This window comes from Lagopus leucura, unplaced genomic scaffold, assembly GCF_019238085.1.
Source record: "Lagopus leucura isolate 7727_CA_CO unplaced genomic scaffold, USGS_WTPT01 27979-0_obj-0_obj, whole genome shotgun sequence".
Classification (NCBI taxonomy): Eukaryota; Metazoa; Chordata; class Aves; order Galliformes; family Phasianidae; genus Lagopus; species Lagopus leucura.
The window spans coordinates 1,317-1,908 of NW_024963796.1; the positions used below are offsets into that span (position 1 = coordinate 1,317).

General features: G+C 53.9%; 1 long non-coding RNA gene across 1 annotated transcript in view; it reads left to right on the plus strand.

Annotated features, from left to right (window-relative positions):
- The window catches only part of LOC122191360, a 1,334-nt gene extending 1,186 nt beyond the window's left edge, over window positions 1-148 (plus strand). The window contains exon 3 of the long non-coding RNA XR_006182378.1: window positions 92-148. This is a non-coding gene — a long non-coding RNA (uncharacterized LOC122191360). The remainder of the gene's footprint in view (window positions 1-91) is intronic.
- The last annotated feature ends 444 nt before the right edge of the window (window positions 149-592 follow it).

The window sequence follows — 592 nt, forward strand, 5'->3', positions numbered from 1 at the left end:
TAGTGACCCCATAGGTGTCCCATAGAGACCCCATTCAGGTCCCATAGATGTTCCATAGAGACCCCATAGAGACCCCATAGGTGTCCCACAGGTGTCCCATCGGTGTCCCATAGGGATCCCATAGAGACCCCATAGGTGTCCCATAGGTGTCCCATAGGTGTCCCATAGAAACCCCATAGGTGTCCCCTAGAGATCCCATACAGACCCCATAGGGGTCCCATAGGGGTCCCATAGGTGTCCCATACAGACCCCATAGGTGTCCCATAGATGTCCCATTCTGGTCCCATAGGTGTCCCATAGAGACCCCATAGGTGTCCCATAGATGTCCCATTCTGGTCCCATAGGTGTCCCATAGAGACTGCACAGAAGTCCCATAGGTGTCCCATAGAGACACCACAGAGTCCCCATAGGTGTCCCATAGGTGTCCCATAGGAGTCCCATAGAGACCCCATAGGTGTCCCATAGTGACCCCATAGGTGTCCCATAGAGACCCCATAGGTGTCCCATAGATGTTCCATAGAGACCCCATAGGTGTCCCATAGGTGTCCCATAGAGACCCCATAGGTGTCCCATAGGTGTCCCATAGGTGTCC